Below are 12,946 nucleotides of genomic sequence, written 5' to 3' on the forward strand. Positions count from 1 at the left end.
TTCCACCCATCTAGTTCCGGTCAGGTGCAGAGGTGCAGAGACAAAAGACGACCTTGGGCTTCTAGAAAGGAATGTTTTATTTTGACAACAACATTCTACTCCTTACTATTCCCTCTCCCAATTCCCCACTAATGAGACAGCATAATAAAATAAGAGAGAGTGTGGCAGGCCAAATATCCTAAAAGGAATATGAATATGGTGGCCTGATAGCCAGTTTGCTTCTGCTCCTAGTTAAAAGTGCTGGTTTTGAAGTGCCTTTTGGGGTTACTCAATGTGATGGTGAATCGCAGGAAATCTCTGCCAGTTGTATCGCCCATCCTATGAAAACCATCAGGAGACATATGCTGGGTGTCCTATTTGCTAGAGAAGGGGTGTCAAACTCAAGGCCCGGGGGCCAGATCACTGGCAGATCGCTTGGACCCCCACAGGGACCCTGATATAAGTGACCTTGGATCCTGCAAAATTATCCTGGAACAGCTATATTCCCCTTCATTCAGTTTGATAAGAATCGTGTTCCATTCATCAAATGTTCCCTTTAGTATAAACTCAGGACAGAATAGATCTTGTTGTGCTTCCTGCTTCTTTTCCTAGAACTTTCAGTTTCACTTACTTTCACTTTCACCCTATCTCTATCTCTATCTCTATCTCTATCTCTATCTCTATCTCTCTCTATCTCTATCTATCTCTATCTCTATCTCTATCTCTATCTCTATCTCTATCTCATCTCTATCTCTATCTCTATATCTCTCTATCTCTATCTCTATCTCTATCTCTAACTAACTCTAACTCTAACTCTACCTTATTGTCATTGCACCTCGAGCAACAAAATTAAATTCCACATTCAGTGTACATGTATATAAGAAAAAATATAAAAATAAAATGCAATCACATCCTTCACCTTCTATACAATAGAATTAAAAAAACTCCGATATTGCATTAATATTGCACTATATTGTAGAATTCAATACAGTTCCTGCTCTGGGATAGATGCTGTTTTTCAGCCTATTTCTCCTTGTTTTGATTGTCCTGTACCCTCTGCCAGATGGTAATAGTTGAACAAAGCAGGGTGCCTAAGATGAGATGGATCTTTAAGAATGTTTTGAACTTTCTTAAGGCAGCAGGAATATAAATCTCTTCCAAAGAGGGGAGAGGGCAACCCGTGATCCTCTGGGCAATGACGTTGTCCCTCTGGAGCACTCTCCTATCTGTCACTGTGCAATTTGCAATCCATACACATGAGTGTCTGGGGTCTCTCTCTCTCTCCCCTCTCTCCCTCCCCTCCTCTCTCCCTCTCTCCCCCCCTTCCCCCCTCTCTCCCCCCCCTCTCTCTGTGTATCTATGTTTGTGTTTGTGTGTATGGTGTGTGTGTGTGTCAAAACCTGCAGGATGGCAATTGTAACTTTACACCTATCACTTTGGTCATCTTCATTGACCCACAATGTACATGTAAAAATGGGGAAGCCTGTTTAAAATGCTGGCTGTTTTATCATAATCTTCAGATCGGGATTGTACGGTACAATTGTGCTGTGTTTGGTTGGTCACAGTCGTTGACCGTAGGGTTGTTTTCAGCACAGTTGAGTTGTCCTCCTCTGTACAGGAAATGAAGATTGAAAGTTCTTATGACCCCCTTGATTTTTCATGCAAGGATTTGTTCCGTTATTTGAACAAATTAATGACCCAAACTCTCTAGTCCCCAAGTATATCTGCAGTTCCAATCTCCACATGTATGTTTAGGTTGTTCCATGTGAATAATAATGGAGTGAAGAATGTCATTGTGTCATCTCCTGTTCCACCTTTTCCATGACCTTATAAACCGATGTCAATTTGTTAATTAAAATGAAGGAAAGACAAGGAAAAAGACTAAGATGGTTATGTGCGAGGTTTATTCAGATTCATTAACATATTAAGAGATTTAATCAGGTTCCTCTGTGTGAGAATATCAAAATAATAGCGCATTGACAACGGTAGACGTACCATTATCTTTCATTGTAGAGGCACATCTGAACCACTGTTGAACCTTAAGTTAGAAAAGTACAAAAGAAGAAGAAAAAAGCAGGGTCAGTTTTTGGCATGGAGAAATCTCAAGATAGAAAATACATGTTGGGTGTCCCTGTTTGATTACAACCAGTATTCTGAGTTTCTTGGAGACCTGCAATTGAACACTGTGTTTCCCTGAAATTAAGACAGGGTCTTATTTTCTTTTGGTCCCCCAAAAAAGCACTTGGCTTTAATTTGGGGGGAGGCCTAATTATTTGTAAGGTGTAAGAGGTGGCGAGCTTGATCACTTCATGGCAGCTGCTGTGTTTCAATATTGTCGGGGAGGGCTTATTTTTGGGGGAGGGCTTATTTTAAGACATGGGCCAAGATCTGAGTGCTGAAGGATGGGTTGAGCTCATGTTCCTTGCCCCATCTGCTGGCCACCTAGCAGTTCAAAGGCAAGCAAATGTGAGTAGATAAATAGGTATCACTTCAGAAGGAAATCAACAGTGTTCCATGCCCCTCGGCATAGAGTCCAGATGGCCACATGACCATGGAAGTGTGTTTGGATAATGTGGGCACCCTTGGCTAAGAAATGGACCTGACTGAATATGGGAAAACTTTTCTTTAATCTTTATGGGTGTGCCTGCTATCTCAAACGGCCTAAAGTTGTTCCATGATCAATTAAACAAACAAGCAACAAACAACAAACAAACTCACTAAATTTTTTGGCTTAAATTAAGAGAAGTCATGTGCCAAGTCATATATCCAATCAACATCAGGAAGATCTCCCTACCTGTGGTTGCAGTGCATCCCATATATATGGCACAGGCATCTGTGGCAATTAAGCTGAGTTTTTGGGTTTTGCGGTTATATGGTCTTTGTTGGGACGAAGGCACGGCTCCTTGTTGTCTACGCAAGGAAAAAGACTCCAATTAAACCTGCATCTTGGACAAACGTTGGTCTGAAATGGTGTAGGGTCTCCTGCTTGAGCAGGTGGTTGGACTAGAAGACCCCCAAGGTCCCCTCCAACTCTATCATTCTGTCTTCCTGCACAACCATATCACCAAATTGTATCAGGAAACCAAGTGCTACAGAAGGAGGCTGTGGTGAGAAACCCACTGTTGGACGAATGTGGCAAAGATAAATGATCTGCGCTTGGTGCAAACCATTTTATTTTAGTTGTTTTTTACATTGGCAGGACCTCCTTATCGGGCCTGAAGACTTTCTACAGGGAAGAGCTTTATTCTCCACAGCATTTAAGGACAGGATGAGAAACTGTGGGGGGAAGCTAGTCAGAGAGGGATCCAGGGAGGTTGAAAGCACTCCTGAGTGTATTTCATGGGCTAAGGAGGAAAGGAAGGCTACCAATGAATATTTTTGCTATCCTGAGGCTTTGCAAGAAGTGGAATGTTTGCTGAGATAAAGAAGGAACTTGCTTACTGTCAAAATGGTTGCTGTTTTGGGGGCTCCTAGACATGTAGCCAGGATGAAGAAGAAGACCAGGATGAAGAAAACTCTCTAAGAAAGTAGAAGAAGAAAAATACAATGAGTGGTCAGAGGAGTCATGTCCAACCACAAAACTCAGGGACTCAAAGGCTATTTCTCCTGCCTTCTTCTTTCTCTCTCTCTTTTACCCCCTTTCTTTCATTTCCAAATTACCACAATTCAAAGTGGGAAGCCAATGTTCAAACAATAAAGTGGAAATCATTAAGCAGTATAAATTTATCTTTAATTTTTGGTATTCAGCCATGTCTTTTCTCCTGAATGTTCTAGTGGGAGATTTGTGAGGCTAAAATATTAATAATTTAATTTTAATGCTCCTTCCTTCCTTCCTTCCCCCTCCCTCCCTCCCTCCCTCTCTCCCTCCTCCCTTCCTCCTATATGAAGTTATCACACAGCCCTCTCCCAGAAAAATGAAATATCCTAGGAAATATTGAAAAGGCAGAATATTTCTCTGCATGTGAAAAGAAAGAAACATATTTTAAAAGACAGAATAACTGCCTGTAGCTTCCTGCCCATCCCCACTTTGTCAATGGGCCATTAAGAAGGCCAAGCTAGTCCACTTTACATAAAAAAGACTTCTCCACTTCAGCTCCAGGGGAGGATGGGATTAAAAGCATGATAATATTGGCCCTTTACTCAAATGACCACATGGCATCTGAGAACTTATCCATACCTGGATTCAAAACACAGCCTAGAGTTGCCCCTGCATGGCCCCATGGGAGTCTGACAACCAATCAGAATACATTTCTTACACAGGAACAGGAAACAGAGAGGTGGGACTGAACAGGTTATAAAAAGCCTAGCAAGCCCTGAGCACTTCTCTTCTTCTCCACCAACATTGAAGCATGTGATCACCTTTTCTGTTCAGGACTCAAGCCATGTGGTCCTGTCCACCAAAACCATCTTTCCAAGCAGCCTCCATGTCTCCAGTGTCTTTTTCCCCACTTGGAGCCGAACCCAGAAGGACATCTATTTCATCACTCCCTCCCTCCCCCTTCCAAAAAAGGGAATCCCAAATCTATATTACTGAGTTGCTTCCCCCATACAAAATACAGTTTTTTGTTCATGTATCTACTGTTGAACTTGTTAAAAAGCTAGAAAATAAAATCTCTCTGAGTCCTTGCCCGAAAATTACATCAGCAATACCTGGATTTTATGCTCATCCCAAATACCACAAAGTGCAATTAACTAGTTTTGCAAATCATTCTTTTTCTACTATCTCTCTTTTGATGTTTTAAGGGAACACCTGATTGCATTTGAACCTCCATTAATATTTACTGATACATTTTTATTTTCAATTTTATTTCATCCAAATAATATCCAGAAAGCTGCCTCATATCACCCATCTCTTTCCTGCAGACTTTCTCTTCTTACATCCAAGTCAGATCAAACTCTTGCTGCATAGGAGAGCAAACAATTTTGCTTACCATCTTGGATTTGGGAAACAATCGAGGAAACTCTTTGTAGGAGGAAGGAAGGACAAGGAGTAGCAGCTCTCTCTAAGGCCAGTAAAGAATTTGCTCCTCCAATTTATATAGCAGTAGAAGACAGCGGTGTAAAAAAGGAGATTGCCTCCTGTGCAATTATTAACCATTTTCCGGGTGCATGTTGTGCCGAAATAGGCCCTGCCAAGCGGATAAAATATGCTTCATACTTCATTGGTCTCTGTTTGATAGATACAATGAAGGGGAACTAGTTCAAAAACTTCAGAACAACATGGTAAGAAAAACCCCAAATTATGGAGAGATTAAAAGCCTGAAGCACAATGTGAGAGGTTGAAACAGCCAAATATGCATCTTCCTCCTCAACTTCCCCACAAATGTCCCCTACTCATTTTGAGCATTTTAGACCACAAAGTAATTGGCTGCCCTACTCTAAAAAGGGGGGACTTATACTCACATTTCCCCAGGGACTCTTATGCTCTTATTTTGAAATCATAATTTAGCAGCAATATCCATCAGTTACACATCAGCAAGAGCAGAGCTTAAGCTATTATATGCCAGAGGCAGCTGTGTATTCGCAATGTGCTTTCCTCAAGCCCGTAGCAAGTATGATGACACCCCCAATGTTTAAAGGTGGCCAAATGCAGGTTAATGATATTTCTTCCTCCAAAATCGTGCTCATCTTCCTCCAGTTCAGATTCCCTCTTTATATATTCAGCATATAGCTTAAATAAATGAGGGAATATATTTTAAAGGGGAAATGTTGACTGCCAAAGTGGAAAGTACATATGCTTCGTAGATGTTACTGATTCCGCAGAAGGGACTATTTGTCTTAGTTCCCAATCTAAGGAACTCAGCATCAAATTTATATTTCTTTTCATGTTGCTCTAGGGCTTTTATACTCCATTAATGTTTAGGAAGTAAGTACTGCCCATAAGACACAGTTTCATCATGTTCCTGGACTGATGTAGAAAATGTTCAGTGGCATTGACCATTTCCAACAATAAAAATAAAGGCATCACTCAATTGAGTTTGCAGTGTATCCACATCAACACATACATGTTTACTATAGTCCTCTATTTCTATACGTCTATATCTATTGTGATTTTAAGGTCACTTTATATGTTTATGTGCATGATTATGGTTTTATTTTTTTAATGTTGTAAGCCAGCACAGTTGAGTTGTCTTCTCCTGTGTACAGGAAATGAAGATTGAAAGTTCCTTATGACCCCCTTGATTTTTCATGCAAGGATTTGTTCCTTTATTTGAACAAATTAATGACCCAAACTCTCTAGTCCCCAAGTATATCTGTAGTTCCAATCTCCACATGTATGTTTAGGTTGTTCCATGTGAATAATAATGGAGTGAAGAATGTCATTGTGTCATCTCCTGTTCCACCTTTTCCATGACCTTATAAACCGATGTCATTTGTTAATTAAAATGAAGGAAAGACAAGGAAAAAGACTAAGATGGTTATGTGAGGTTTATTCAGATTCATTCACATATTAAGAGATTTAATCAGGTTCCTCTGAGAAGATCAAAATAATAGCACATTGACAACAGTAGACGTACCATTATCTTTCATTGTAGAGGCACATCTGAACCACTATTGAACCTTAAGTTAAAAAAGTACAAAGAAGAAGAAAAAAGCAGGGTCAGTTCTTGGCATGGAGAAATCTCAAGATGGAAAATACATGTTGGGTGTCCCTGTGTTTGATTACAACCAGTATTCTGAGTTTCTTGGAGACCTGCAACCAGGCCCACCAGGATAAACAATGTGACAACCCAGCTCTTCCCTGGTCCTTAGAGGCCAGGAGAAAGGAAGGAAGACAGGGAGGGAGAAACCTTGCTTCTTGCCAGCCTCAGTTTCTCCACTTCCTTCTGCACCCATCAATCCTGGGTCTTCACCTCATACTCTTTGCTCAACATTAGATAGATAAACAAGGGCCTAAACTTCTCAATTCAATTCTCGATATTGAACACTGTATTTCCTTGAAATTAAGACAGGGTCTTATTTTCTTTTGACCCCCAAAATAAGTTCTTGGCCTTAATTTGGGGGAGGCCTAATTATTTGTAATGTGCAGGAGGTGGCGAGTGTGGTTACCTCATGGCTGCTGTGTTTCAATATTGTCGGGGAGGGCTTATTTTTGGGGGAGGGCTTATTTTAACACATGCGCTAAAAAGCCTGATTGGGCTTATTATCCAGGAGGTCTTATTTTCAGGGAAACAGGGTATCATTAGTCAGAGAGGAACAGATCACATATTGACCTAGATTGGCCATGGGGGATCATCCTGAAATGCATTCACCATTCACTAAAATGCTTGGGCGGAAAGTTTCTGCATATTTACTTGTGTGCATTAGGGTGTGATGTTCAGCAGTTAAATACCCTGAGTTTACCAGCTGGAAACCTGGCAGACCAGGGCCGAGATCTGAGTGCTGAAGGATGGGGTGAGTTCATGTTCCTTGCCCCATCTGCTGGCCACCTAGCAGTTCAAAGGCAAGCAAATGTGAGTAGATAAATAGGTATCACTTCAGTAGGAAATCAACAGTGTTCCATGCCCCTCGGCATAGAGTCCAGATGGCCACATGACCATGGAAGTGTGTTTGGATAATGCGGGCACCCTTGGCTAAGAAATGGACATGACTGAATATGGGAAACCTTTTCTTTAATCTTTATGGGATGTCTGTTATCTCTAACGGCCTAAAGTCTCTCCATGATAAATTAAACAACCAAAGAATGAACAAATTCATTTAACATTTCTGGTTTAACTTTAGAGAAATCATGTGCAAAGTCATATATCCAATTGACGCCGGGAAGATCTTCCTACCTCTGGTTGCAGTGCATCCCATAAATGTGGCATATGCATCTGTGGCAATTAACCCAACTTTGGTTTTTTTTTAGTTACATGGTGTTTGCCTTTTTCGGGATGTAGAGGAAAGCAGGGCTTGTTTTTCACTGCGTAAGGAAAAGACTCCAATTAAACCTGCAGTTCGGACAAACATTGGTCTGAATGGTGTAGGGTCTGCTGCTTGAGCAGGCCATCCAACTCTACAATTCTGCACAGCCAATCGCGAAATCGTACCAGGAAACTAACCACTACAGAAGGGGCTGCAGTGAGAAATCCACTGTTGGACGAATGTGGAAAGGATATAAATGTTCTGTGCTTGGTGCAAAACATTTTATTTTTAGTTTATTTTCTTAGATTGGCAGGACCTTCTTATCAAGCCTGAAGACTTCCTATAGGGAAGAGCTTTATTCTTCACAGCATTTGGAGACAGGATGAGAAGCTGTGGGGGGGAAGCTAAGGCTAAGGCTGAAGCTTTGGAAACCCTTTTACAAGGTTTCTGCAAGAAGTTGAATATTTGCTCAGATAAAGAAGGAACTTGCTTACTTTTGTGAAGGTGGATAATATTGGTATTTAGCTGGGACTTCCTAGACACATAGCCAGCATGAAGAAGAAGAAATTCAGGATGAAGAAAACTCTCTAAGAAAGGAAAAGAAAAATACAATGAGTGGTCAGAGGAGTCATGTCCAATCACAAACTCAAGGACTCAAACGCTATTTCTCCTGCCTTCTTCTTTTCTCTCTCTCTTTTACCCCCTTTCTTTCATTTCCAAATTGTCATAATTCAAAGTGGGAAGCCAAAGTTCAAACAACAAAATGGAAATCATTAAAGCAGTTCAGGTTTATTTATTTTTTGGTATTCAGTCATGTCTTTTCTCCTGAATGTTCTAGTGGGAGATTTGTGAAGCCATAAACAAATAATTTAATTGTAATGCTCCTTCCTTCCTTCCTTCCTCCTTCTTCCTTCCTTCCTTCCTTCCTTCCTTCCTTCCCTCCCTCCCTCCTTCCTTCCTTCCTTCCTTCCTTCCTTCCAAAAAAGGGAATCCCAAATCTATTACTCAGTTGATATATTCCCCTATACAAAAATGTTTTTTGTTCATTTATGTATCTACTGTTAAACTTGCTAAATAGCTAGGAAATAAAATCTTTCTGAGTCCTTGCCCGAAAATTACATCAGCAATGCCAAACTCATCCCAAATACCACGAAGTGCAATTAACTAGTTTTGCAAATCTTTCTTTTTCTACTATCTCTCTTTTGATGTTTTAAGGGAACACCTGATTGCATTTGAACCTCCATTAATTTTACTGATACATTTTTATTTTCAATTTTATTTCATCCAAATAATATCCAGAAAGCTGCCTCATATCACCCATCTCTTTCCTGCAGACTTTCTTTCTTACATCCAAGTCAGATCAAACTCTTGCTGCACAGGAGAGCAAACAATTTTGCTTACCATCTTGGATTTGGGAAACAATCGAGGAAACTCTTTGTAGGAGGAAGGAAGGACAAGGAGTAGCAGCTCTCTCTGAGGCCAGTAAAGAATTTGCTCCTCCAATTTATATAGCAGTAGAAGACAGCGGTGTAAAAAAGGAGATTGCCTCCTGTGCGATTATTAACCATTTTCCGGGTGCAAGTTGTGCCAAAATAGGCCCTGCCAAGCGGATAAAATATGCTTCATACTTCATTGGTCTCTGTGTTGATAGATACAATGAAGGGGAACTAGTTCACAAACTTCAGAACAACATGGTAAGAAAAACCCCAAATTATGGAGAGAGTAAAAGCCTGCAACACAATGTGAGAGGTTGAAACAGCCAAATATGCGTCTTCCTCCTCAACTTCCCCACAAATGTCCCCTGCTCATTTTGAGCATTTTAGACCACAAAGTAATTGGCTGCCCTACTCTAAAAAGGGGGAACTTATACTCACATTTCCCCAGGGACTCCTATGCTAGAATCAAGGTTTTTAAAGCTGCTTATTCAATTCAAATATTATTCCCACAGTCAAAGACGAGTACCATTAAAAATACTCAAAGAGCATCCAGTTAAAAAACCTAGAGAAAACCAATAGTGACAAATCAGAACTAAAATCTATTTTGAAATCATAATTTAGCAGCAATATCCATCAGTTGCACACCAACAAGAGCAGAGCTTAAGCTATTAGAGGCCAGAGGCAGCTGTGTATTGCAATGTGCTTTCCTCAAGCCCGTAGCAAGTATGATGACACCCCCAATGTTTAAAGGTGGCCAAATGCAGGTTAATGATATTTCTTCCTCCAAAATCGTGCTCATCTTCCTCCAGTTCAGATTCCCTCTTTATATATTCAGCATATAGCTTAAATAAATGAGGGAATATATTTAAAGGGGAAAAGGTTGACTGCCAAAGTGGAAAGTACATATGCTTCGTAGATGTTACTGATTCCGCAGAAGGGACTATTTGTCTTAGTTCCCAGTCTAAGGAACTCAGCATCAAATTTATATTTTTTTCATGTTCCTCTAGGGCTTTCATACTCCATTAATGTTTAGGAAGTAAGTACTGCCCATAAGACACAGTTTCATCATGTTCCTGGACTGAAGGAGAAAATGTTCAGTGGCATTGACCATTTCCAACAATAAAAATAAAAGCATCACTCGATTGAGTTTGCAGTGTATCCACATCAACACATACATTTTACTATAGTCCTCTATTTCTATACGTCTATATCTATTGTGATTTTAAGGTCACTTTATATGTTTATGTGCATGGTTATGGTTTTATTTTTTTAATGTTGTAAGCCAGCACAGTTGAGTTGTCTTCTCCTCTGTACAGGAAATGAAGATTGAAAGTTCTTATGACCCCTTGATTTTTCATGCAAGGATTTGTTCCGTTATTTGAACAAATTAATGACCCAAACTCTCTAGTCCCCAAGTATATCTGTAGTTCCAATCTCCACATGTATGTTTAGGTTGTTCCATGTGAATAATAATGGAGTGAAGAATGTCATTGTGTCATCTCCTGTTCCACTTTTTCCATGACCTTATAAACCGATGTCAATTTGTTAATTGAAATGAAGGAAAGACAAGGAAAAAGACTAAGATGGTTATGTGCGAGGTTTATTCAGATTCATTCACATATTAAGAGATTTAATCAGGTTCCTCTGTGTGAGAATATCAAAATAACAGCGCATTGACGACGGTAGACATACTATTATCTTTCATTGTAGAGGCACATCTGAACCACTATTGAACCTTAAGTTAAAAAAGTACAAAAGAAGAAGAAAAAAGCAGGGTCAGTTCTTGGCATGGAGAAATCTCAAGATGGAAAATACATGTTGGGTGTCCCTGTGTTTGATTACAACCAGTATTCTGAGTTTCTTGGAGACCTGCAACCAGGCCCACCAGGATAAACAATGTGACAACCCAGCTCTTTCCTGGTCCTCAGAGGCCAGGAGAAAGGAAGTGTCAGCCTCTGCTTTGCTGTTGCTTCGGTTGCCATGAAACGGGGAGGGAGGGCATGGTATTTGGTAGGGGAAATACCATGCCCATTGTGCTGGAGGAAGGTTCTGGAGTTCACCGGTTGATCAGACTACGCATGCGTGGGAGTTTCCCGACAGGACTAATGGCACCGACATTCCATCTTAGTGATGCCTTTTGAAGTTATCTTGCACCTGACACTTGGGAGAATTATGATTGGACTGTAACTGTGATGCCAAGGGGTCGGGAATGGGCTATTCTATATATCAATCGCTTTCGCGCCTAAATATTCAGATTTCGCTTCGCTATGCCTTTAATCATTTTTAATTAGTAAAAGTACACTTGATTTCCACACATGGAGTCTTTCTTTCCTAATTATTTAATGGAGAGGTGCTGACAATAAGCGAGTAGATAAATAGGTATCACTTCAGTAGGAAATCAACAGTGTTCCATGCCCCTCGGCATAGAGTCCAGATGGCCACATGACCATGGAAGTGTGTTTGGATAATGCGGGCACCCTTGGCTAAGAAATGGACATGACTGAATATGGGAAAACTTTTCTTTAATCTTTATGGGTGTACATGGATGTCTGCTATCTCTAACGGCCTAAAGTCTCTCCATGATAAATTAAACAAACAAACGAATGAACAAATTCATTTAACATTTCTGGTTTAACTTTAGAGAAATCATGTGCAAAGTCATATATCCAATTGACGCCGGGAAGATCTTCTTACCTCTGGTTGCAGTGCATCCCATAAATGTGGCATATGCATCTGTGGCAATTGACCCAACGTTTTGACGAATAAATTGTAACCAGTGTTTTTGTCACACTTGAACATTGTTCTCTACATAAGGAGAAAGACTCAAATTTAACCTGCATCTCGGACAAATATTGGTGTGAAATGGTGTAGGGTCTCCTGCTTGAGCAGAGGGTTGGACTAGAAGACCCCCCAAGGTCCATTCAACTCTAGGAACTTTGTCATCCTGCACAGCCAAATAGCCAATCTGTGCTTGTTGTAAACCATTTTATTTTTGTTATTTTCTACATTGGCAGGACCTCCTGATCAAGCCTGAAAACTTTCTACATGGAAGAGCTTTATTCTCCACAACATCTTGGCACAGGATGAGAAGCTGTGCGCGGAAGCTAATAAGAAAGGGACCCAGGGCGGTTGAAAGCACTCCTGAGTATATTTCATGGGCTAAGGAGGAAAGGAAGGCTACCAATGAATATTTTTGCTATCCTGAGGCTTCCAGAACCCCTTTACAAACTTTTTGCAAGAAGTAGAATGTTTGCTCAGATAACGAAAGAACTTGCTTACTGTTGTGATAGCGGACCTCATGACGATTCTCATTGTGAACTCCTTTGACATTAGCCAGCATGGAAAAGGGGACAATTAGACATGAGAAATCATGTGCAAAGTCATATATCCAACAACGCTGGGAAGATTTTCCTACCTATAGTATCAGTGCATCCAACAAATATGACACACGCATCTGTGGCAATTAACGTGACTTGGACTGGATCAAGGTACGAGAAGTTGTTTCCTACGTAAGGAAAAAGATTCCATTAAACCTGCAGCTGAGACAAACATTGCAGTTAAATGGTGTAGCAGGGGGTTGGGCTAGAAGGCTCCCAAGTCCCCTCCAGCTCTACCATTCTTTCATTCTGCACAGCCAAATTGCCAAATCCTACCAGGAAACAAACTGATACAGAAGGGGCTGTGGT

The 12,946-nt window shown here is 40.6% G+C and overlaps 2 long non-coding RNA genes across 2 annotated transcripts; both read right to left on the reverse strand.

The window, feature by feature from the left end:
- Positions 1–1,866: 1,866 nt before the first annotated feature.
- On the reverse strand, positions 1,867–4,991 carry LOC116516526. The gene is made up of 4 exons (XR_004256365.1): positions 4,911–4,991; positions 3,421–3,498; positions 2,774–2,889; positions 1,867–2,017 (listed from the first exon to the last, which is right to left on the reverse strand). It is a non-coding gene; the product is annotated as an uncharacterized LOC116516526 (long non-coding RNA).
- Positions 4,992–6,394: 1,403 nt separating this feature from the next.
- On the reverse strand, positions 6,395–9,305 carry LOC116516583. Its single transcript, XR_004256377.1, has 4 exons — positions 9,226–9,305; positions 8,319–8,411; positions 7,755–7,882; positions 6,395–6,540 (listed from the first exon to the last, which is right to left on the reverse strand). It is a non-coding gene; the product is annotated as an uncharacterized LOC116516583 (long non-coding RNA).
- Between the last annotated feature and the right edge of the window lie 3,641 nt (positions 9,306–12,946).

Source organism: Thamnophis elegans, chromosome 13 (assembly GCF_009769535.1).
Source record: "Thamnophis elegans isolate rThaEle1 chromosome 13, rThaEle1.pri, whole genome shotgun sequence".
Lineage (NCBI taxonomy): Eukaryota > Metazoa > Chordata > Lepidosauria > Squamata > Colubridae > Thamnophis > Thamnophis elegans.